Source organism: Triturus cristatus, chromosome 5_1, assembly GCF_964204655.1.
Source record: "Triturus cristatus chromosome 5_1, aTriCri1.1, whole genome shotgun sequence".
Classification (NCBI taxonomy): domain Eukaryota; kingdom Metazoa; phylum Chordata; class Amphibia; order Caudata; family Salamandridae; genus Triturus; species Triturus cristatus.
Window position 1 is genome coordinate 985,715,851 of NC_140587.1, and position 26,525 is coordinate 985,742,375.

Consider the following 26,525-nt stretch of genomic DNA (forward strand, 5'->3'; position numbering starts at 1 on the left):
TCAGGCGATTGAGATGTAGGAGTCCAAAAAGAAGGATTCGGTAATTATGAATCGGTAAATACCGATTCATCTTTACCGAATTCTAAATTACCGAATCAGAATTACCGAATTCATATTTACCGATTCGGTAAATATGAAATGGTAAAATGAGAAAAGAGATGTAGGTAAATTCGTTATTACCGAATTCAATGAAATTCGGTATTTAAGAGTCGGTAATTAACACAGAGTGAAAGCAGGTGGTAATCAGCCACAGTGCATATAAGCAATCCCAAAATGCAACAGCGTGAACACCATGGCAGCTCTCTATGTGATTGCAAGGCGCCTACGTCTGCAGGCAGCAGGTCTGAGGATTTGGAGACGGGAGGAGCGCATTTACAGACAGCGCATCACAATCTTTCAACAGACTGAGGCTGAGATACATGAAAGGTACAGGCTACACCCCCAAACCATCATGGACCTGATAAGGGACTTGCACCCACTCCTGGACCATCCAACAACAAGGGCGCATGCTATACCTCCACATGTGCAGGTGCTCTGTAGCCTACATCTACTGGCATCTGCCAGTTACCAGGGGTGATAGCTGTGGTAGGCGGGTTATCCCAGAGTTGCCTGTCCCGTTTCTTCAGGAAGTTCCTGGCTGCCATGATGCAGAGAATGCAACACTACATTAGCTTCCCAAACACACAGGCTGAACTGCTGAAACCAAAGACCGACTTTTACCAGATGGCACAGTTCCCGCATTTCATAGGCTGTATTGATGGCACACACATTCCAATCTGTCCACAAGCAGCCACTGAGCATATCTACAGGAACAGAAAGTCCACCCACTCCATAAATGTGCAGGTAATCTGCGATGCTGGCAACATAATCACTGACATCGTAGCAAAGTTTCCTGGGAGCACCCACGACTCCTACATCTTCCAGAACAGTGGGATCTACACACGCCTGGTTGCCGGAGAATTTGGAGAAGGATACCTGCTAGGTAAATCACTGTGACACTCCCTAATACTTACCGCATATGAATGTGTATTGGTGTATGTGACTAATGGTACTCTCTTACTCACCTAGGCGATACTGCATATGCCGTGCGGTCATTCATCCTCACACCCTACCTACACCCATCAACCCTGAGTGAGAGACGATATAATGTGGCACACAAATCAACACGCAACATGGTGGAGCGCACGTTTGGACTATTGAAAAGCAGGTTCCGTTGCCTCCACAAAAGCGGAGGCGCACGCCAGTACACACCCATCATCTGCTGCAAGATCATTGCCACTTGTGCAATGCTGCACAACCTTGCCACAAAGACTGGTACAGAGGTGGAAATAACAGATTTTGAGGACAATGATGATGATCTTGCACAGCCAGAGCCCAACGCAGCAGGAGTGCCAGCAGCAACAGATGGGAGAGAGAGACGGGCAGAGATCACATGCAACTATTTCTAAGTAAGTAAGAGGACACAGCCAGTAGTTGGATGCAATGACGTAGTTTGAATTTTCGGCCACTGCGCCACAACACAACGGAAAAAATGGCCTATCAAATTGATGACATCCATAGTTGGAAGTCATGGGTTACTTCACCCAACTGTGTCCTGTAAGTGTGTGCTGCATCAGCGTCTGCGCCCACGCACTACAGTGCGGGATGCCAGTGATTGACTGTCCTCACTGGCTGTGGGACCAGTGGCAGCCTCATGCCATCTGCTGCTCCTCCATGTGTCTGTGACAGGGGGGGTAATGCTGCTCCTACTGGTCGTGTCCTCGCTGTCCACGACATCCACAGCACCAGTATTGGCAGACTGGCTTGTCAGCAGCACCTCAATAGCACTGGTCACCTTAACTAGCCCCCTAGTGACATCAGTGCTGCAGTGCGCAAGCCCCTCCTGCATGGCCACCGAGCGCCTGCAGAGAAGTGGCAGTAGCTAGGCAGTTCACTGCCCTGGTATGGTGCGCAATGTTCTGCCTCTCCCTTCTACGTGTTGCTCTGTCCTCCTCCATTTTACTGCACAGCAGCATCACAGACTGCGACATGTCCCGCATGCCTGCAGCCATCTCCCTCATGCCCTCAGCCATTGATGAAATGCCCCTGTCAATATTACCCATTTTGTCATTTAGGCACTTCATTTGTCGTTGTACCGACTGTATTGCTTTGCCTTGTAGGCGCTGCACCTTCACCATGGTTGCCTCCAGCCCTCCAAAGACACCATGGCTCTCACCCAGAGGAGGTGGACTGCTGACACGAGCCCTGCAGCGGCGTCTGGCACCTGTGTTCGCTCCCTCAACGGTGGACAGCACACCAGCATTGCTATCATCCACTGGCACATTGGTTGTTTCATCCCCCCTCGAGTCTTCTGAGGAGGACTCGGACACATGCAGTCTGCCAACAGCACGCCTCCTAGGTCTCACCACTGCTGGTGGTGTGGATGCTGATGAGGCTAGCAGTAGCGGCGATGCTGGGTATGGTGGCGTAGCCGGCTGTGTTGGCGAGCCTGGCTGTGGTGGTGAGGCTGGCTGTGGTGGTGAGGCTGGCTGTGGTGGTGAGGCTGGCTGTGGTGGTGTTGTGTGCCCTGCACTCGTGGTGGCCTTCTCGTGGATGTGCTTCCTGGGTGCCCTCTCTCCCTTCTCCTGAGCAGTCCTGCGCGATGTCTCACCTGTGGACAGAAACATTACATTAGCTCAGTGTATCTGCAGGCCTACATTGCTCACCTCATAATACATTTGTGCAACATTATCTCTTTGTCCTCTGCCTCATTCTCGCTGATGTGTGTCACATGCCCTGTTGTTCCGTGCGAATCCTGTCATGATAGGGGTCTCACTGACTACATCACCCATAATGCATTGCTGGTCTGACCTAACACCTGTACTGGAGTGGGACTCACAAAGCACAATTGGGGATTTGGGATAGGGGGGGCACTATGCTGCGCATGCTTCTTACCTTTTTTGGTAGCAGCTCTGGCAGAGCTGTCTGCATCCCCAATCCCAACAACACTTTCAGGCTCGATGGTGGACTCCACGAGCTGCTCCAGTTCAGTCAGGTCATGTGCCCTGTTCCTTCCTCCTCCGGTCTGGCTGGCCTGTTTTTTCAGCTCAGCCATCTTCCTCTTGGTGATGATCCGGATGTCGTACCACCGCTTCTTTAGCACATCAATGTCCCGGGGGGTGACTCCAATTGCATTTACCTGCAACTGTATTCCTTGCCAGATCCTTCTTTTTTCAGACTCTGCAACTTGCAGGGACTGCTTTCCAAAAAGCTTGTTGTGGTGCTTCACCACCTCCTCCACAAGTACCTGCAGTTCCTTCACGCTGAATATCATGTTCCTCTTCCTTTCACCTCCATCTGTGTCCTGGCTGGCCATTGTGCAGGATCAGTTGCAAATGTTCAGGCACTGGTTCTGTGGCACTCCTCAGCACTCCCAGCCTCTTCAGAGGGTTCTGATTGTGTGGACCTGCCTGGGTGTGGCCACTTCCTGGTTGGGAGGTGTGGTGGTTGCACATGATTGGCTGATTCCTCAATGGCTGTGGTTTTGAAATACCGATTCGGTAAATACCGATTCGGTATATACCGAATCGGTAATTACCGAATCGGTAATTACCGAATCGGTAAATGCAGATTCGGTAAATACCGATTCTGGTATACCGATCGGTGGAATTGGTAAACTTTTTCCGAATGTTACAGATTCGGTAAAATTTACCGAACTATTACCTACATACGAAATACCGATTTTAGGAATCGGTAATTTTCACTTACCTACATATGGCCCATAGTGACAGGAGCCAGCTCCACCCAAAAAATAGTATGTACCCTATAGTACACTTCCAGAGGCAACATGGACATACTTAATCGAGCCAAAATATTTAAATTTTCGCTGTATATTCCATCACTTGCAGTTTACCACCAGCAAAGATATAATTTGGGTACAGTTTGAAGCTTCTTTCCCAGAAACAGTGAGAGAGTCGACCATTGTAACATGGCGAGATGCCAGCACATCCATTAAAGTGCTTACTGAAAGGGTGCAGTTCACCAACTGGGGGATTTAGGCATGGATGATGGTCAAGGAAAAATATCCATATGTCTTCCAGCGCCAGCCTAAAAACAGCCCAAAGAAGGGTATTCTAATGGAGACAAAGAGGGCTGAGACACCCCGAAGCTTCAACAATCTCAAAATCCAGTGCAGATTAGATACCCAAGATGGAGCTCAGCAAGTAACCACCATCCAAAGTAGCTTATCTAATTGCTATATGTATTCCGACTACTGGGCCTGGGTCACCAGGAACCTGACCTGAAGGAACCCAGCATATCCCAAACACAGTGTACCCGAGCAAACAGGGCAAAGTAAGCCGAACTAAAGCCATCAATATCATAACATGGAACGTGGCTGGAATCGTTAAGATCCTCCAGAGTGAGGATGCTCTTAATTTCTTAGATGAAGCAGACATTGTCTGCTTATAGGAGACAAGGGCTCTAACACCAATGCTACTATCCGGATTTTCCGCATTTCACAAGCTTGCAAAAAATACACATTTGTTTGGCAGGCCCTCGATAGGGATCCATACACATATCAAACACTCAATAAACTTGACGTACCTGGACCTGCACAGTACTTCGAGGATGCTTCATGTTGGCATTTTTAAAGGATTTATAGGCCCAGCCATCCATTCGTCTATATGAATGAGGCATTAGGGTGCCTCACACAAACTGATTCTCTGGGACTTGGCTGGACCTTGCCGGGGGGCAGGAAACCACATCCCCCAGCTTCCTCGGCTGCGGCCGCGTCATCCCTTAGGCACCAGAGCACCATAAATCACGCAGAGGCGTCTTGCAAAGCGGGTGCCTAACCCAACGTTGATTCTCCAGGACTTTGCTTGACCCTGCCGGGGGCAGGAAACCACATCCCCCAGCTTCTTTGGCTGATATCACGTCAGCCCTTGGGCGCCAGGGAACCATAAATCATGCAGAAGCATCAGCAGCATTGGACATGCGCACGGGTCATGGCCAGCGTGGCCCAGGCGAAGAGCAAGCCAAGAGCGGGCACATCTGCACCCATCCATGCCCGGACAAGGCTGAGCTGGGCCACAGCATTTTCATCTTTACGTTTTTGCTGGTTTTCACTTGAGCAAGTTTCTCCAGGGGTGAGTAGAGCTGCCTTTGTTTAATTGACTTTTACCTTGATTGAATTTTGGCCACCCACTTGTGATTTTGGAGTGGTTTTAATCTGAATTTCCATAATCAATCATTGGAAAGTGGATTTGTCAAGGTAATTCACACATTGCAGTTCCATCCCACAGCCCACTTTAATTGACAGAATGCTGCAGAAAGCCATAGGGGTTGTGGCTACTGAAATTGAACTGACAGAACATCGTCTCTTTTTATCTTCTGATTCACACTGCTTCCAGATGAGCTTGCTACCTGTTTCATGTTCCCCTTTTACCAGCCTGTTAATGGGATTAAACTACCCCCGCTCAACAAGGAGACAGTGATCAATGATGGAAACTATTGAATGACTGCCCCCAGTGGGGGGGGGGGGTCAAAATCTGTCCAGCCTGTTCAGAGCAAACCTGGCTCACAGTGCATGACTAAGCACGGTAAAGGTATGGAAGAAGTGACCGTTAGTTCTTATTGTACTCCTGATGACATAGACTTTACATGTGCTGACACAGAAGGTGGGGATGTCATATATTCCCCATGTCTCTAACAACAAAGGGTTTGGCTCTAATCAGCAAGGCTGAGCCTTTTATCAAAATACAACTAACACCTTGCCTGTACTGATACTTTCTTTCAAGAAGCAAATCTAAAGGTAACAAAAACCAAATTACTGTCACCCTAGTTCAACATTGTCACAAAATATATTTTTTAATTTTAAGAATCATTTTACATACATCTTATCACGTGTTACATGTATCACAATTCGAAAAGTTGTTGGACAAAACACACCACAGAACCAATGTTTGACCAACCAAAACAATCAATGACTTTGGGTCATTATAACATCAATGGACAACATCTATACGACTGACTCATAGACAAAACATAAATTTGGAGATTCAAGGGATGCATACTTTCAATCAGGCAGGATCCTCTTCTTTAATTGACTACATTCTTATGGAGACAGGGATGTGGTCTTTGGTCTTAGATTTTGCTGTCTTGCCCAGGTATGACATGGATCACAATGCTTTGACTCTGGACCTTGCTCTACCCGAAATAAGTGTTTATCTGGCAGCTAGCAACCAGTTGGATGATAGACTGAGATTGACAACTGGTAGGCGTAGGATACGTTGGTCAGCAATGCAGAGTTCCCCTGATTCAACTGTTGCCTTGCATGAGATAGAGAAAAATCCCTTAATAGACCTAAGAAAATTCATCACAGTGGAAGTTAAAATCTGTTTGCTCATAAGGGTTGCCAAGATTCATACTGTACTAACTGATATATTACTGGTTTATTTTATGCGGATGGACGGACCAGAGGTAAAAGACAGACTTCCCTCTCTTGGTTCAACTGGCAATGCAGAGAAGCCAAACTATATTTATTAGAAGCTCTAAAATCCAAGGATAGATCTCGGATTAAACTTATGCGTGCCATTTATAGAGATGTCATCACTATGGCAAAAAAATCCGGGGACCAGGCCAAGTGAGATTCCCTCTTGGGGGCCTTAAGGACCAAAGATCTAAAAACATTTGGAATATGGTAACTTTGGGGAGTGGTAATGGTAGAGCTAGTTTTAAACTTAACATTGTGGCCAAAGCTTGGAACTAGCACTATCAGGCTTTGTATGTTTTAATCGGAGGGAGATGTGAAGTACTCCAATTTTTGAGACTCCAGAGGTGCTAGGGGTAGCACCCTATGACTTCGAGTACTTCCTGATGTGGTATTATAAAAGTCTGCATGTCTTGATAATATCACAAAGAACTTGGCAACAGAAGCTGAAATATGAAAAGATATCTTTATTAAACTCAAATGAGTGAGACTACGTCGCACAGAAGCCTTAGCAACTGAATGAGGCAGTCTACAGAACAGAAACCAGTTTCCTTTTTTATACAGAATCTGGGCAACACCGCCCTTCTCTTGCAGTTGGTCTTTCACATATTTTACTTCAAAGAACAAGCAGAGTCATGATTGCAATCTCACATTTCAGTTCAGCCAGCCCGCAATTATTTACCCAGCAAGGCTCAGATCCCACATCTGACCCCAATAAACATGAGCATCTCCTGTTTTGAGAAACAGGCCATAAAGCAGGAACAAGCAGGTGCGAAAGTGATTAGCCGAAGGCTTGTGTGCGATGAAAGGACTTTATGGTGTGTCAAGCCCTGATGCTAATCACAGGTGGCCGGAGGAAGGGGAGCTCGTGAGACCGGACTGACCTGGGGCAGCGGAGACCAGCTGCCCAGGTCATGGAGAAGTCAAGCAGAAAGTACATGTATTCTAAAGGCCCGTACTTGCTTATAATGTGTTTGTCTATGTGAGGGCAATGACAAGATGGCCACCGCTCCAAGAAGGAACCCACGGAGTCAATGTATAATAACATATACATAGTGCATTTGGCAATGGGACGTTATGCAAAGCGCTTGTACATACCGCATTGACCAATCGCGGTTTGCTAATACATGAATAAACAGGGGTAGGGCCCTTTCTCCTACGTGGTCCCAAATACCAAAGTACGACAGACCCTCCTTTTGCCCTTACATAGGCAATCACTATACTCATACTGATCTTAGTCCAGGTCTATATTCACCAGATCATCAAGATGTTGCTGATGGAGCAAAATCCTAGTACTTGGACTCTCTCTCTGGACAGGTCTCCTTGAACACGAAGAAGCACAAAGGCCACATATGGCAGGACAAAATAAGGAATACCTCTATCTAGGTGGCATAAGATCACACCCCAACAATTAGTGATGTTCACTACTAACTAGTGTCGATGCAGGAGCTGTATAGAAGGATTGCTTACGAATTCTAATCTTTTAACCTGCTCATGTTCAGAAAAAGGGTGAAAAGAGTGCAAAGAAACAGTAGTGGAAAAAAGACATAGGTTGGGAAGCGGGTGCAGAAGTCAATTGGGTAGAGAAAACAATCCCACCCATAAATGACAACGTCATGTTTAAAACCCACTAGAAAACACGTTATTAAGAATATATATACAACGGGAGAAAGTAGCGACCACTATTACAAATGAAATATTTAGTAACATTTTAGGGCTCCTATACATTTTTTTTATGTTCAGGTGAAACAGTGGTGACCCTCATCAATGCTCTGAGGTGAAAAGGGGGCACCTTTCCACAGAAAATGGATTTTATTCTGCTTATACTAGACAATGCCAGCAAAACAAACAGTCTTCTAACACCTAGTCTATACAATCACACGGAAACCTCTCGTGAAACCACCTATGCCCAGAGTCCGTTCAAAAAGCCTCACTGGCAGGCTTCTATTGTCCATCAAATCTTCTTCTGTTGTTTTCTTTTGCATGGGCCTCTTCATTCAAACCTCACATGAGAAAAGAAAGTACTGCTTAGTTGGAGTGCCCTCACAGCTCACTCGAGAGTCTCAATGTTTCAAGGCAGTGCGCCAGTATCTTTCCTTTGCGGCAGGCACTACAGGTAGTGTGCTCTCCATTGATCAAAGGCACAGGTCATCTCGTGCAGATTCGGGACCATTCTCAGACTCCAACACTCGTCATTCAGTGTCAGAGGACGCTCAGGCTGCTCTTCCATGGGCACTGGAATGTAGTGCCTTCTGTCAATCTTGGATCCGCCGGTGCACTGCACTTCCATTGAAGCAAAGGAAAAGAGGGGGTGTGTGTGGCCAAAAACTCAGGCCCAGGGGCTCAAGGGACTGCACACTGTCAGAGGTTACCAGCACATGACAGGCGCTCTTTTGTACTGAAATTCTGGTTCTTGGCAAAACCAGCTCCTTCTTCCTTTCTGATGTTGAACGCCTTCTGATGAAGCAAGTGCGATGCTTTAAACAGTTCGTTGTATAACAAGGGGACTGTAAACAGGTGGCCTGCGGTCCTTCAAGGGAGTGGCCACACGCCATGGGACAATTTTCGTCTAGAATACACTGTCTTTCTCAGGAAGCAACACAAATAAAAAAGGCAGTAGGCAAAACAGTGCCTCTAAGCTTTTCAATTGGGTTTCCGTGTGAGAGCCTCCATCATCTAAGGGTAGATAACTACACGAGAATTCTATCTAAAATGGATGTCTTCACATATGGTGGCATTGTCTAATAGGGCAAACACATTCTTTTTCCTGAATGATTACATATAAGTGTTTCTAAATTCCTTATCTAGGACATTTCAATAGAAAAATCACATGGTACAGTTTATCATAGGCATGTAGAAACCTTTCATATCAGGTGCACTAGGCAATACACAGGCTAATAGTCAGATATAAAAACAAAAGGGGGGCGTGGCTAGGCGCCCGAAGGAGATGGCGGCGTCCGGGTGACGGCTCCGTCCGAACCGGAGAGTACCGGCGGTTCACGCATCCGTTTCCAGCAACGAAGGGAAGCCCCTTGTACCGGAAGATGCCAGGCTCATTTTCATCCCCCTTTCGCTCCTGAGGCACAGCTATTTTGGACTTAACAGCCCTTTTTACCTCCGGTCGCGGCTTATCATCGGCCGCGGCCGCCATTTTGTTTATCTTTGCCCGCGATTGCTTCAACAGCGCGTTCTAGCGCGCATGAAATTCCTGGATGCCTCGTTCGCACACATATGACCCCAGCAGCCTCTGAGGCACAAATGCGGCAGACCAATATTCTAAGGTGACTTTTCTTTATTTTTCTTTTGAAAGGGTGACCTTTTTCATGGTTTTGACTGGAATTTTTTGGCTCTCCTCATCCACGGCGGCCATTTTATGACCTTAGCCTTAGATAGCTACGTCTACAGTTTTTTGTCTGGCACACCTATACATTAATGTGTCCTTTGGAGTTCTTTTTAGTTGAACATTGAGACCATCTTGCATGTTCTGACTGGAATTCTCACCTCTCCTCATGAAGGGCGACCACCTTTAGGACTTCAGTTTCTAACTCCTACGAGTCCAATTTTTTGGCCTGGCATGTCTCTGTATTAATCTGCTTTCTGCTCCCTTCTGAGTCAGGCAATAGGATATCTTAAGACCTCACGCTCCACAGGTGTGCTGATGGCGGATTGCTCCAGTAGAGTTCAAAAGCGTAATTTCATAAAAAATTCCAAGTTATTCACTGCACTAGCCCATTTGGAAGCTTCAACTGAGATGACGTCGACTGCGGACACCCCCTCACAACCCTCAGCAAAAGCGAACTCTAAGAGGTTAAAAAAGGACCCTCCTTCGCCTCCTAAGCCTTCTTCGCCCATTTCTATGGAGCTACTTCTCGAAGAGATACGGGCCTTGCGCCCTTACATGGAAGAGACCAATGCTAAGCTGCAGATTCTCACTGACAACTGGGCTTCGATGGATGAAAGAGTTTCGTCGGTGGAGCGTGACGTGTCCTCTCTTCAAGACTCTGTCACCAAGGTCTCCCACGTGCACAAGCAGATTTCCTCCCTTCAGAAGCAGGTGGAGGATCTTGAAAATCGCAACAGACGCAACAATCTCCGTATTTACGGCCTGGTGGAGGGTTGTGAGGGAAATGATCCCATTAGTTTCTTCAAATCCTTTCTCCCGAAGCTTCTTCATCTTCCTGAAGATACCTCACTAAACATCCAACGTGCCCACAGGCTTGGTCGAGCTCCCTCTTCTCCTTCCACGTCAACGAAGCCCAGAGGTGTAATAAGGTACTTTCTAGAGTACACAGACTTGCTGAAAGTTCTCTTAGCCGCCAAAGCATCTCCTCGTCTCACATGGTCAGGCTCCACTTTGTTCTTTGCACAGGACTATGCCAGGGCCACTGCAAACCGTCGTAAAGCCTTCCTCGATATGAGACCAGACCTTCGCTCCATTGGTGCCAGATATGGGCTTTTTCATCCTTGTTTATTTAAGGTCACTCACAACAACAAGACAACGACATATGAGGATCCAGCGCGACTTCGAAGCTTCTTGAACTCCTGTGGTCAACATGACATGGAGATAGCTGGTTCCTCTTCCCACCCACCATGACTTGTTTTTGTAGTTGCAATTTGACCCTCTAATCTGTTTACTTTTTTTGCCTTCATTTCTGCAGGTTCCTCTGATTTTATGACTTCTAGTTAAGATTATATTTCTCATTTTATAGTTTGATAGTGTTGTTCTAGTTCCTCAGTTGGTCATATGTTTTCTTTTTTATCTTTGTTGCGTTCGAGTTTCTAACCTTGTTATTTTTCTCCCTTCACAGATCATTGTTTTGCGTTCCGTTGTGTTATCTCTGGTTGGACGTTCCCCTCATCCCGACTGCCTTGCCTCTCCCAGTTGGCCCTACCTCCCTTCCCTCATCTCCACATGTATTTCCGTTTGTTCCCAGTTCCTGATTGTATTTCTCCCATGCTTCCCCTCGTAAGTACTCTTCATTCCTTATTTATCATGTTTTTTTACGTTCGATGTTTCCTTACCTCCCCTTTTCCCTTGTTGCCTTCAGATTTATTGGTGTCACTACCTTTTCCATGGTTCTTCTACACTTCTCTTTCGTCACTCTCTATTTTCCTCATTGTTTGTTGGCTCTCTTGCTTGTATTCATCTCTCTTTACCTATTTGATTCTCCCTCTCATCTCTCTCATCATTATCTTTAAGAATTATTGTGTCTTCCTATCATTCTTCTTACTTTCTTGGCTCTTTCCTACCTCTATGGCCTCACTGGTTCCTCTCTCTCTTTTTCTTCTACTCCTGTTCATTCACGTTAATTCTCGCCTCACTCTCTTTTTCTCTTGTGCCCTTGCTCGTTGCGAGGTATTTCCTTACTGTCCTACCTTTCAACTGATCCACTTTCTGATTAATCCTTAATGTCAGTCCGAATTGTTTCCTGGAATGTTAAAGGTCTGCATTCTCCTATTAAGAGACAAAAAATCCTTTCTCATTTAGCCAAACTGAATGTAGACGTTGCCTTTTTACAAGAAACACATCTGTCTGATGATGAGGCTGCCAAACTTAAGAGAGGTTGGGTGGGTTCTGTGTTCTCATCTCCGGGTGATGGTAAGAGAAACGGAGTGGTTGTATTAGTTCGTAAATCTTTTGCTCACTTGCTCTTGAGTTCTGAATCAGACCCTGATGGCAGATGGTTATACGTTAAACTCTCCTCAAAGGGCGCCCCTCTTTCCCTCCTTAATATTTACGCCCCTACTGGTGGTGATCAGTTTTTTTGGCGTGCAATGGCCTCCCGTATCACCGAATATATCGACGATAATTTTATCTTAGCAGGTGATTGTAACCTCCCCTTCGACCCTTTTTTAGACAGGAACTCCAAGGTACCTTTTGTCCCTAATAAATCCCACAAGCTTTTCGCCCAAGCGATATCCCAACATAAACTCATTGATGCTTGGCGTCTCTGCAATCCCACCTCTAAAGAATTCACCTTCTACTCCCCAACTCACCACTCTCAGTCACGTATTGACTATATCTTCCTCTCCCACCATTTGTCCCAATCCCTAACCCACGCTGATATAGGCCCCATCTTATTTTCTGATCATGCCCCCGTTTTGGTAAACATTGACATTTTACCCAAATCCACCGGACCAAAGAGATGGCGCTTCAATAACACTTTACTCCTTGACCCCAAATTCTCCGCCTCCTTTGTAGATTTCACCACAGAATTTTTCACCATTAATGATACACCCACTGTGCCTAACCACGTTGTTTGGGATGCCTATAAAGCAGCAGCTAGAGGTTTCATTATCAGTTTTGTGGCCACCAAACGCAAGAATGCTCGCAAACGCATCAATGATCTCCTCTGTACGATTAAAAAGCTAGAGCACTCTTTCTATACGTCCCATTCGCAAGAAAGTCTGACCGCCCTCATTGCTGCTAAGATGCAATTTAATAAACAATCCACTGAGGATGCTTCATTGTACTTGTTGAAATCCAGTTCAAAATTTTATGGTGGTAAAAATAAGGCGGGGAAGGTTTTAGCCAACTATTTAAAAGTCAAACAGAACAAACTGAATATTGAATCTGTTTATGATGCTAATTCTGTTTTAAAGCATACAGATGTTGACATTTTAGAACAATTCTCCCAGTTTTATTCCAAACTCTATTCTTCTGAGACGCACCCCACTGCTCAATCTCTTGCTGCTTTTTTTGCCACCATCCAACCGCCTCCTAATTTCCCTGTTGATTTATCTGCCCTTGAATCACCAATTTCTGGTGATGAATTACTCACAGCGCTTCAGTCACTCAAGAAGGATAAGGCCCCTGGGCCAGACGGATTCACAGTAGAATTTTATTTACATTTCTCCAAATTGTTGCTGCCCAGACTCCACTCCCTTATTGATTCCTTCATATTAAACGGTTCTTCCTCAGGTACATTCTCAGACGCCCACATTTGCATTATACCCAAAGAAGGCAAAGACACCCAGCATTGTAAGAATTACAGACCAATTTCTTTAGTCAACATTGACTATAAATTGTATGCCAAATCTCTCGCCATTCGATTAGACCCTTACCTTCCCGAACTGCTAGGCCCTGAACAGTCTGGCTTCGTTAAGGGTCGCTTCATCACTGATAACACCAGACTGTTGTTTAATGTCCTTTCCAAATCTCCACAGTTCCAAGACTCATTAACAGCCATTGCCCTAGACGCAGAAAAAGCGTTTGATAGGGTGGAGTGGACTTTCCTTTTCTCCGCCCTCAATTGGTTTGGATTTGGTCCACGTTTTATTTCTTTTATCTCCTTCCTTTATTCCAGTCCTAGAGCGGCGGTTTGCGCCAATGGTCTAGTCTCCTCTTTTTTTAACCTTGGTAGGGGTGTTCGTCAGGGATGTCCTCTCTCCCCTTTTCTTTTTAATTTGGCCCTGGAACCTTTTCTTTCAAAACTTCGTCAAAATCCCAACTTACACGGTTTCCAAATCTCCCACGCTAACATTAAACTTGCTGCCTACGCAGATGATATTCTATTATTCATGTCTAATCCCGCAACTTCCATTCCCGCATTCTTAGCTGAAGTCCACGAATACTCCCAGATTTCAGGTTATAAGCTAAACAATGACAAGTGTGAGATTCTACCCCTCACTAAGTTCACTTTTAAACCGGACTTTATGGCATCCAACTTTACTTGGAGCCCCTCACACATCAAATACCTAGGTCTACACATAACTCCCTCCCTCTCCGACACTGTCTCGCTGTGTCTCACCAAATGCACCCAGAAATTATCCGACCTCACTTCCAGATGGCACCCATTATACCTTTCCTGGTGGGGTCGTCTTGATACGATTAAAATGATGCTTTCCCCGTTAGTCCTCTACACCATCTCCAACATCCCAATTCCTATCCCTGCTAAGTTCTTTAAGAAAATTAACACCATTCTCTCCTCCTTTCTTTGGTCCGGCAAAAAAGCACGCATGTCCCTGCTTAGATTGCAACTCCCCAAATCCGAGGGTGGAGTTAATTTCCCGAATTTCCCCACTTACCACAAAGCATTCCTTTTGCGGCAAGCTTCCCATTGGCTGCAAGACCCTGCTGAGCCGTCCCCCTTATGGGTTACCACTGAGCGGCTTTCATTAGCCCCTTTCACTTTTGCTGAATATCTCTCATTCTCTCGTAAACCTCACTTTTCCTCCATTCCTATCCACAAGTTCACAGCCAAGTTGCTTCTTTCCACCTCTCCAGACCCCCCTTCCTCCACAGCAGAGTTCCTCAATTCCACTATCTGGCACAATAATAGTATTACCATTAATCGCAAGCCCTTTTATTGGAAAACCTGGAGACAGAGGGGTCTACTCTGGGTTTCTCAACTCTTCTCTAATTCTGATTTCTTATCCTTCTCCGCTCTCAGCCAGCACTTCCATCTCCCTCGTTCTTTTGCCTGCAAGTATCTAGTGCTTAAAAATGCAGTTATGTCCGCTTATGCTCTCCTTTCTAACCCCCTCACGCATGCCCATCCCCCAAATCATACCTCACAGCTTCACTCCTTCTTGCGCACTCACCCTACAGCCTCCTCAATATACCACTCATTTCACACGATTCTCACACCTAGGCCAAAGTCCAAAGTTGAGGAACAATGGGAGTCTGACCTTGCCATCTCTTGGCCCACCTCCCTTTGGGATAAACTATGGACCAAACTTCGCAAGACATCTAGAGCTGCTTCTCTTACACAAACCCTCTTTTTCATATACAACAGGCTTCTCTTTTCTCCCCAGGTGTTGAACAAGAGATTCTCTTCTACACCAGATCTTTGTTGGTCCTGTTCTGCTCCTAAGGCCACTCTCTTCCACATGCTTTTCTCTTGCACTTTCACGCAAAATTTCTGGACACTAGTTTGGACCCAAATCAATGCCATATTCCATACCACATTCCCCTTCTCTCTTGTCAATATTTTTTTAGGAAGCCTTTCACCTTGTTGGGATAATATTGACCTTAACACGCAAATTGTTGACTTGCTATTAGCTGTCGCTTTCCAGCAAATCACCGTCAACTGGAAAGACTTTACGAATATTTCTTTTAAAGCATGGTGGTACAATGTTTGCTATAATCACAGGCTAGATACTGCTTTTGTACACCCCCTTAGTCTAGCTGCTAAACGACATGATTTATGGCTTCCTGTAACCTTGTATCTAGATACCTGTGCTAAACGTTCCTCTCATGTCTCACCTATTCAGCAAGAGGTCCCTAAGCCCCCCTGATTGACATTGATTTTCATTTGTACTATTCTATTTATATAAGCTACTTTATTGCTCATTAGTACCAGTGCTGATTTTTGTTACTCAGCCTTAAAACTTCTGTTATCCTCTGATCAATTGTATATTTTCATTACCATGTTTTACTTTCTCCTCTAATTGAAGATATGTTTGTATTTTCTTTTTTCTCATGTATTGACACCTTTACTTATCCAATAAAAACCTTTTGAACTTAAAAGATATAAAAACAAAAGACAAGAACTAGAGGGTCCTGATATTTGCATGATTAGAAACTTCTGATCCCACCGAAAATTAAAGCAGCAGGAACAAAAAGGGTAAAAACCACATTAAAAAATAGACATTGAAAATTTGTCATGTTCAAAAAGGGTAAACGTAAGATATCTCCTATTGGTATGGAAAACTTGTCTTACTATAATATTGAGTCAGTTAGCCAGTCTATCACTATCCTGACAGTCAGGCTGGAAAACATTGCAGCAGGCCTAAGGAAAATTCTTGGAAACCAGTCTGGTCATGCAAAAGGGAATTGTACATAATATGGGGGTTCTTGGTGCATCACTGCAGTCTGGAAGTATGTACCTGAACAATACACCTACAATAATAAATGGGCTGACTGGTGAAAGGAATACGGAAAAGGGAATTGGAACTAGGACACAACTAAAATCCCCAATCACTAAGCATAATGCGACATTGGGCAGGGAAGAAACAAAAGCAATAAAAAATAAAAATCTATAGGAAGGACAAGAATTTACTTGGGTGGTAGTCAGGCATGTGACATCACCAAGAGTACGGGTGATACACAAAAGGCCAAAGTCACATACGTTTTAACTCTACCGCTGGCGACTACACCATATACGGTAATCTTAGTTAATGTTCCAGTTCCTTCTGCAGGGAAAAATGAAAACCTAGTTTCCTTTTAAGAAGCAAAGGCCATATGCTACTTAGGAGACAGGACACCATTACCTAATGTAATATAGAAATTAAGCCACCTTGAGTAACAGATCTATAATTTCATCCTTAGGTCCAATCAAGGATACATAAATGTAGGGCTGCCTGTTCCTTTAAGGGAAGGGCAGTATAACGTGACAGGTGACAGGTGACACACTTTGATCCTGTAGATCTCTTTTAGTTTTCTGTAATACCATTATAGCCAATTTAGACATGCACTGGTGAAGTGTTGTCTCTCATGCTCACAGCATGAAATATCATTAGCTGTGGAATTTAGTAACCAGAACAAGTTCAACCAACTGTTGCGTAGCGATGGGCATCGTCATGACCATCCCCTTCACAACACAGGTAAACTTGTAATAGTATAAAAAGCAGCAACAAAAACAACGAAAACATGCAAAAAATAATAAAAACGCACAAAACATCAAGCCATCAGATATACTTGCTGTATATCAAGCACAAAAAGCATAGACAAAACAATAGCATATGTAATAAGCGGTGACACACAACACCATGTCATGTACTTTATGCACTGTAAAACTGCAGCCCAAAACCCAATATTTGGGCCTGTTTAATTTGTCAGGTTTAAAATACTTACCCTCCTTTTTGACAGTAGATCACCAGGCAATGGAAATCTGCTGTCAAACATAACTCTACTGTTTCTCTTCTAACATACAGGACCAGCAAGAACAATTCATGATAGCAATTCGTTCACATTTAGGCATGTAGCCTTAAAAAAACATTTTAGAAACTTTTTGTCTGTCTAAGACTTAATGCAACACTTCGTTTTCTGTTAAAGAAGAGCAACTATAGCAGGCAGCATTCTATTTTCTTTTTTAGAGCACCAATGTATCAGCAAAGCATTTAACATGATGTTTGGACTTTCAAAGAAAACCCCTTTGCTATATTTTCCCTTTGGAATTAAGTTCTTTAGTTTTAGTGATGCTATGGAGAAACCAGAAACCCCACCTTTAGAGGCCCGTGTAGCAAGGTCATTCTGCATTCCACAGAGGCAAGGCCCTAATTTAAAAGGTCATAAAAGTCAACGTGGCAGCCTACTCATTGTTTACACTAAAGATAGCATCTCAGCAGCCTGACCGAGCCAGCCTCTGCAGCTCCCAACCCCCAGCTTCTGACACTCTGAATTCGTCAAAGCCAGAAGGCCTTCCTAATTCCTCCTGACTTGCAATAATTTGCTCTATGTTGAAAAATAATTTCTCCTTTTTAGGCGCTAAAAAAAATTATCCCTATTCCCAGATTGTTAAACTACATGTACTGTGAATAATTCACAAAACTTAATAACACACATACCAGTTTTTAGAATAAATGCTTGTTGCAATCCTATGCAATGGTATACATTTCATCAACCTTAAGTGAATTGTATTCACAATGAGTTTTGATATTTTCTTCATCATTTAGTCATTTGCCTTTATTCAAGCTCTGTTCGTCCCTTTCATATTAGCATATGAAACTCAGTGCCTCCGGCCAGGTAATTACAATATTTTCACCCCTACTGCTAGAACCTGCAATCTCATCTTTCCCCTCCTACTTACTCAAACCGGTACCACATTCCTTTTCATTCCCTTCGTCAATACAACCTTCCTCACGCTACTCTTCATGTCTTTATTACTCCCCTTTATCATCTCTCTTCCCTCCACGGCATTGTACTTTCCCAATTGTTCTTCTCCTTCCTACGTATTACCCAGGTCCTATAACCGTAGTTCTACATTTCTCCACCCCTCTATCATTACTGACTTCATCACGTACCTGCTCACAAACATCCTCTTTTTCCTTCATCAAAAAACAATTCTCCATTTCTCCTTCTCTATGTGGGTGCTAACTCCATTAAGGCCGTTTTTTATTAACATCAAATAGTTGCGGGTTGCGACACCATATTTTATTTAATTTCCCCAAGTTTTTAAAAAGGTCTTGTTTTTCATAGCGTGTTCAGTAGTATCGTGACAGACACAGCTAAAGTTAGAAACTTCAACCCTGATATTGAAACAAGCCTTTGTACTGGCACATTGACTCATTGAATCATAAGAAGGCACAACCTGTAAATATATATCAAAACCTAAACGTATGCATTTACTGAAGCCTGGGACACTTCAAACAGTACTCTGGATGAAAGAAAATGCAATTGAAGCAGTCTTTTTACCCAAATTCGACTTTGATATTCTAAGCATTAAAAAATGAATATCCGACAATTTTCTTGCATAATATGCATTACCAGAATGTCTATTACATAACCCATGAGTCAGGCATTGGAAATAATAACTTATACTTTATAAAAATGAGCTTGTTTGCGCCTGCGCCAAGGGAAAATTGTACGCGCGAATGCTTGTCATTTTAGTGATGCAACACAACTTAAATCAAATTTTAATGCTAGGAAGTCATAGTATGAGTATTAAGCTTTATAAATATCAAAAAACGATTTTGAAAAGCACTTATTTTTTTAAAATAATTTTTCCCATGATTAATAATTTTCTTTTAAAAAAATCCCAATTATTCGTTTTTGTGATAATCCCATGTATAAAAAACAAGCTGCATCCCTTGCCTATAATTTTGGACACATTTAACTCACAAGCCTAAGCGCATAAGCCCAATTTGAAACGCGTCACATTTTTGCGCCACTTTCATTTAAAAAACGGTTCTGCCAAATTTCACCCGTGTTCAACTGGGAAGGTGCTGGCTGAATGAACATTTCTATCAAATATACTGCAGCTGAAAAGTTTGCCTGGGAACACCTAATATAATGCATCTAAGGAAAATGCTGTAAATTTATTTACTTTTGCAAAAATAGATAATTTCGTTTTTGGGGCCTGATTTATATCTATCGAATGTGTTTCTAATTTTATCCTTTAAGCATTTAACGGCAGTTTTGTATATGTGCACAATTGCTCATTGTATAAATTAAAGAGCAACACATAGCTATTGTAGCACATCACATTGTTCATTTCTGGATTTTTGTTTTAAGTTTCTACTTGATATTAATTAACCAGCAAACTACTTAACAGACTGGAAACATCAGAAGACCCACAAACACATATTGAGCTCATTTCAGACATAAACAGAAAGGGGTTAAACAGGCAATACAGCGCGCTTTAGCCATTTTTCATAAATAGAGCCGTCGCAATTTACTTACAGAAGTTGCACTAATGATAAAAAAACCACAGACATTTAAACACACAGTTAACTTATAAATCAGTACGCATGACAGAAAGAAAGAACAGCTCACAGACTATACTTGAAACAAACCATTTGCAAATACTGTTGTAGGTCATATTTACAAGCAACGCTTTTCAATAGTGTTCCAAAAGGCTGCATGAACAGCCCCACAGACAAATGCATGTCCAAGAAGTAGTGAATGCGCTCAATTCACTAGCTCTGCCTAGCAGAACACCACACAAAATCGTTGTGCATATCTTCATTCGTGAAACTGCGCAGAACGAAGGATCCTTGTTTTGTATTATGTCATATTTTAATTCCCTGGGGATACAAAATCACCAAGGAAGAAATATGTTTTTAAATCTAACCTATTTAGATATTTCCCACACTATGGTACCTTTCAAAACAAAAAGCAACACATTTTTCCATGTGAGCTTACAAACAGGCATGTCAAAAATGCTGCGGAAAACGCAAGTATTATAATCAAAACCAAATGGAGAAATATCTCCTCATTACCTGCCTACGCAAATTGCAATTCGCATATCCAAACCTATACAAACCAAAAGCTACATTTCCAAATTTGCTAAGATCAGGCATCTTATAGCTCACTAATCTAGCTCCAAACTTCAAGGGTTTATCTCTACCAATAAACTCGCAAATATGCGAGACCCTCGGTTTTGGTAATTGCAATGACCAAATCAGAAACCAAGAAACCAACCCCTCGGCTTTGGTAATTGCGATAACCAAATTAAAGACCCAAAGAACCAAAGGACTGGGAGCGACCCACTTATACTTAATTCTTATTCTTAATAATCAAAAGGTTATCCAAATTCTAATTGTCAAGTTCTACATGCCCAAACGTCTTTTATAATACTCACGCCAAAAGGGTTCTTTTTCTCACCTTTTGAGTGACATCATGTGGAGGATCAAAATCAGGAAGAGCAGAAATATACCGGACTACATAATCAAAGAATCTCCAGAATCCCTGTGCACAGAGTACCTTCTTGGTAGAATCCCGTTCTGTCCTTCCAGTAGATTTCAGTCTCCTGACCAGATCACTCCCACAGAAAGTCACTTCTCTGATGAGGCCCCACGTTGGGCGCCAAACTGAAGTACTCCAATTTTTGAGACTCCAGAGGTGCTAGGGTTAGCACCCTATGACTTCGAGTACTTCCTGATGTGGTATTATAAAAGTCTGCATGTCTTGATAATATCACAAAGAACTTGGCAACAGAAGCTGAAATATGAAAAGACATCTTTATTAAACTCAAATGAGTGAGACTACGTCGCACAGAAGCCTTAGCAACTGAATGAGGCAGTCTACAGAACAGAAACCAGTTTCCTTTTTTATACAGAATCTGGGCAACACCGCCCTTCTCTTGCAGTTGGTCTTTCACATATTTTACTTCAAAGAACAAGCAGAGTCATGATTGCAATCTCACATTTCAGTTCAGCCAGCCCGCAATTATTTACCCAGCAAGGCTCAGATCCCACATCTGACCCCAATAAACATGAGCATCTCCTGTTTTGAGAAACAGGCCATAAAGCAGGAACAAGCAGGTGCGAAAGTGATTAGCCGAAGGCTTGTGTGCGATGAAAGGACTTTATGGTGTGTCAAGCCCTGATGCTAATCACAGGTGGCCGGAGGAAGGGGAGCTTGTGAGACCGGACTGACCTGGGGCAGCGGAGACCAGCTGCCCAGGTCATGGAGAAGTCAAGCAGAAAGTACATGTATTCTAAAGGCCCGTACTTGCTTATAATGTGTTTGTCTATGTGAGGGCAATGACAAGATGGCCACCGCTCCAAGATGGAACCCACGGAGTCAATGTATAATAACGTATACATAGTGCATTTGGCAATGGGACGTTATGCAAAGCGCTTGTACATACCGCATTGACCAATCGCGGTTTGCTAATACATGAATAAACAGGGGTAGGGCCCTTTCTCCTACGTGGTCCCAAATACCAAAGTACGACAGATGAAGCACAGATGGGTGTTGGAGCAGGCTATTTATTTAAAGAATTGTTCTTGTGTGAAGTCAAGGCGTATCATGTTGATGGAGCGGGTAGTACAACATTTTGTATACCCCCCTTATTCTGCATGCCTATACTAACTAGAATAATCTATTAATTATAATACTATTCATGTGTTTGCATAATAATTAATCAACCTTATTAATATACGAAATATACATGGGATTTGCATTTTGCATGGCTGAATAATTGTTATTACTAAAATACGTACGCATAAGTATATGTAGTAAATAGATTATTGCATAATAAATGTGGCTTTTGTGATGTTTTCGTAATGTTGCACCAGATGACATCAAATGGGTGAATATGAACGCTTTAAATGTCGCTATATGCTAGATAATTGCAAGCACATAGAGGGATTAGTAAGGGGTTAACATTTTATTCATTATTTCTATGTATTAATTACTTTTATGTGTTTGTTTCACAAGTTGTCCATTGGCCTAAAAGCAAAGATGGCCGCCGACGTAACTCGATGTGATGGCCACCATTCCACGAGGTTTCGGGCAAAGTGCGACTGCGCAGCGACTTGTTCCTGTGGCCTTGCCCTGACCCTTGTCGTACTGTGCCCAAGCTAGGTCACGGTGGGAAGCCCGCCAAGTACCATAACAAAGGACAGTTACAAGAAACCGGAAAAATCTAAAACGATGACCTAACCTCTTGAACTGTGTGAAACCTCACCGGACAATCCTAATCGACCAATGGGAGAAGCCCAAATCCTGCAAAAATGTTACATTTTGACGCTACTTTATTATAAAAATGATGGTAGAATAGAGAGAATGTGCTATGCTTTCTTTTTCCTTTTTGCTGACGGAGACGACGGTGACGCTACGTGACAGCTGCGTTCCTGAACCTTTGACAGACTGAATGCTGCCCATTTCCTTGATGAACTGCGAACTTTATAAAATGTATGGGCACTGATAGATGCTTGAACATCTCTGGTCCTTGTCCATTCTTGGGACTGCAGTGTGCTGCCTGAAGAACTTCTAAATTCCGACTGATTGACAGCTAATTTGATGACTTAGAGGACGCCCGATAGCCAGTTTAGGTAAATATGGTGTTCTGCGATTTACATGAAAATGTAATACATTTACTAGATGTAAACTGAACTCTTTGCGATAAATAGATAAACAAATATTGAATAACAAGCAAATCTGTGTTTACTGAAGAGAGAAGATCAAGATCCTAAAATGTGGTTTTAGCTGGTTCTAAATCACCAATTACTAATCCAACTAAATGATCCATTGATCACGTGGGAGGCGTATCTTGATGTTTAGGATTGGGATCGGTAGGATATTAATAAGTAGATGTGTAATATAACTTTTCTTCCTATAGGTTATAAGATATTCTTTTCATGTCAGTGCATGGAACATTAATCTCTCCTGTAAGTGCAGACCAGTGTGAAGTGATGTGTGAATGTTGGTGTTATGGGCCCCACCAATGTCTGCTTGAGTGAAAGAGTTAGAGTGATATTTGGTCTGTGACGAAGGGAGGATAATTGGTACGGGTTTTGTCCTGTTTCCCGTTACCCAGGTTTCCGCGCTGCATCAATGTGATACCCCTGACAGAACTGCTTAGTGCCATTCATAAAATAGCCCCTCATAAGGCACCAGGGATTGATAAAATCCCTGGGGACCTTTTCCTCTCTGAACCAGTGGTTTGGGGCCCTTAGCTGTGGGCAATCTTTAATGCTATAATAGAGGGAATGCCGATCCCAAAATTATAGTATGGAGCAGAAATTATAGCAGTTTACAAGGGTTTCCCTCTGATACCTGGCAATTATAGACTCATTAGTCAGATCGATGAGATGCAGAAAGTCTTTACCCGGGTACTATTGGCACATCTTCAGGAATGGATTGACGCACATAATGTTCTTAGCTCTTTTCAATGAGGCTTTAGATAATGTACCTCCACAATAGATTTTTAGTTTGCAATTTTCATATTGGAAAATGGAAACTTTGGAGGGCGACGGCCTCTATTTAATATTTGTGGACCTCAAGTCAGCCTTTGATTCAGTATCTAGAAACAGGCTGTGTTCAGTACTAACTGACATGGGTGTTTCATTCTATTTGTGTCACATGCTCAGGAGGCTACATCAGGGGAACTTTGCCCAAGTCTGTTATGGGAAACATGGAGAGCTCTCCGAACCATTCAAAGTCAATAGGGGAGTTCGGCAGGGCTGTGTGTTGGCTCCAACATTATTTTGCTATTATGCATCAATGGCCTGGTGGATTTACTAAATAGAGTCAGCAACAACGATGCCGCTAAGATTGCTTCAAATAAAGTACCAGCATTTATGTTTGCCAATGATACCCTTCTACTTTCAAAATCTCCTATAGCTATACAAAGGATACTTGATAGTTTTAATGATTTTTGTAAGGCAAGAGGATTAGCAATTAAAGTCAACAAGACCAAATTTATGGTCTTTAATCCACTATACTCCACACACCCTACTCCCTGTCTGAATGTTATCCTTCTTGAGAGAGTATCCATTTTTTATTATCTCGGGCTTACCCTCAGTAAACATATGGACGGGTTGATCATATTGCTAAATCTAGACTCAAACTAGCGCAAATATCAGGGGAACTGGCCAGGGTGCACAAGAACTCATTCCTTAAGCCCATACGCCCCACTGTTGAGATCTACATATTGCAAGCTTTGGGTGCAATCATATACAGGGTTGAACTTTGGGGCCATAAATCTGTGAAAAATATTGAAAAAAGTGAAAACTATTTTACCAGGCAGCTAGTCAGCCTTACCTCTAGTACTCCAATTGTCCTGGCTCATTTTGACATATACGAATTGGATCTATCTCTGAGGAAATTGGACTTAGCAGATCTCTGTTAGACCAGCACTAGAGGAGATACTGGGGCTACCCAGGGCAGGCAGATTGCCTTGGCTCAATTAAATTAGAGTTGTGCTGAACAGTATTGGTAAAATGAACCTTTGGAGTGATCCTGCTGTGACCTGCCTAACAACATCCGGAAAGGTTCTGGTGAATTGTTATAAGTCATACAAACTTTCTCTTCTCATTAGGCACTCTGACAGTGATTTTCATTGGGGTAAAAGACACTTATAGTCTAGAGTTTTTTTTTAGATGAAGTACAGCCCACTATAGCCTTGAAACTCTATGCACAATTTAGACATGGGTCATCTCCTCTGCACTCATTTACCAACAATTGGGGTCGTGACTTCTCACCGAATTGCTCAGCTTGTGGAGCAGCAGAGGAATCTAAATTGCATGTTCCTTTTTTTGCCCAGCCTATAAAAGATGTAGATCGAAGTGGCTGATCCAATTGTGTAGGAATTTGGTAACTCCACATTGCCAAGAGGTATTGAGGATCCTGAACTATGATATGCATCAACCCATTGCCTTAGCTGTTTCCAGATATTTGTTTACAATGTGCTGCTAACGCAAGCGGTTTTAATCACCTATGGTCAAGATTTAAGTTTTATCTCTGGAATGCGTATTGAAAAGGGATGTTGTCTGCTAGGATATTCTTTTGCTAAGTTGTCATCAAGGGCCTTGGGTTATGAGAAATTGCGGCAGTGGGGCTGTACTTATTTGGCCTATAATGAGATTACGTCTGTTACTTTGCCGCTGATTCTTTTTGCACTTTATGAATTGAGCTGCTAGAGGTTAAATACTTGATTTTAATTCCAAATTGTTTTTAAATCCAATGTTTTAAAATGAATATTTTATATCTGCATGTATTTATTTGCTCTTTTATGGCATTTTGCCGAAATAAAGATAAAGGTGATGATGAATTTTTAACATCTATTTTGAGGTCTTACCCTTCGAAGCTGCCGCTGTTGCTGCCTTGTGTTGCTGCCCTGTGCCTCCAGTTTCACGGCGGGGGGAGAGACAGCGCTAGAGACACTGCTGGAGAGCCCGTGCAAGTGGCGTCGAGTCGCTGTGTCAGGTTTGCGGAGTGTACTTGCTGGGGGTATCTGGTCGTCTGACCAAAAAAAAAAAAAAAACTTTATTTTATATCCGAACGCTAGTGAAACTCCTGAGACCTGAGCTGTGGAGGCGAAAGAGAGCAGTGATCTTGGGCCTCGTGAAAAGGGTCCGCGTTCTGTGTCCAACGTTTGGTGGCCGGTAGTATCCGATCCAAACCCTGCCGCTGCAGAAGTCCGGCTTTAGTCCTGTGAGCCTCTCTTCAGTCAAGTTCCCCATCTACTCTGCTGCCTTGAGATGAGATCTGGCAGGGTGAGGACGACGGCTCCCCAAAGGAAAAAGAAAAGCAAAAGGAGAAACGAGAGGTCAGTCTCTGACCCAGAACGGTCACCTATCCTGTTGCTGAGCGACACCGACACCACAACTGAAATCGAGTACCGGGCCTCAAAGAAGCCTTCTGACACAAGGGCCTGTAAATCTATTGGAAACCAACCGAAGATAACAACAAAATGTACCTACTTAAAGGACGCTGGGTCAGCGGTTTTTTCTAGCAACAAGAACATCACCGGGCTCCCAACCCCCCTAAGCCCACTGGTGATTATTTCCAAGGACCGCTCAGCGAACGGGGGCTCAAGGAGTGCTGACCTCAACACAAAGGAAACTGACACTGAACCAGCGGCGGAAAAAAACAGGATCTTGGGAAATCTCAATCGTACGCTGCATGAAGTTAGCTTAAGCATCCCGTGCAGTCAAA